Source organism: Callorhinchus milii, unplaced genomic scaffold (assembly GCF_018977255.1).
Source record: "Callorhinchus milii isolate IMCB2004 unplaced genomic scaffold, IMCB_Cmil_1.0 Scaffold4, whole genome shotgun sequence".
Classification (NCBI taxonomy): Eukaryota; Metazoa; Chordata; class Chondrichthyes; order Chimaeriformes; family Callorhinchidae; genus Callorhinchus; species Callorhinchus milii.
In genome coordinates this window covers 45,212,179-45,212,444 of record NW_024704745.1, presented here as the reverse complement: position 1 = coordinate 45,212,444, position 266 = coordinate 45,212,179, and positions in this window count along the sequence as shown.

Sequence of the window (266 nt, the reverse complement as noted above, 5' to 3'; positions counted from 1 at the left end):
TAACGAGCCAGGATCCTTACCTAAAGTTTTCTCTGCTGATTAATAATAAATCAGTATAATTTTACCTATTTACCATTGAGATGGTTTGGCTAAAGCAGCCGTTATGCAGATCTCCAGTGCTACAATGTTGGAGGTATCCATTGTTGTAAATACTGTATTCACTTCTAAGAATCCTTCAGAACTTCAGACAGGAGTATTTAACTGCATCATTTTTAAAATCTGCTCACAATTTAACACACGTGCACACACACTTTCAGGCACTTTAT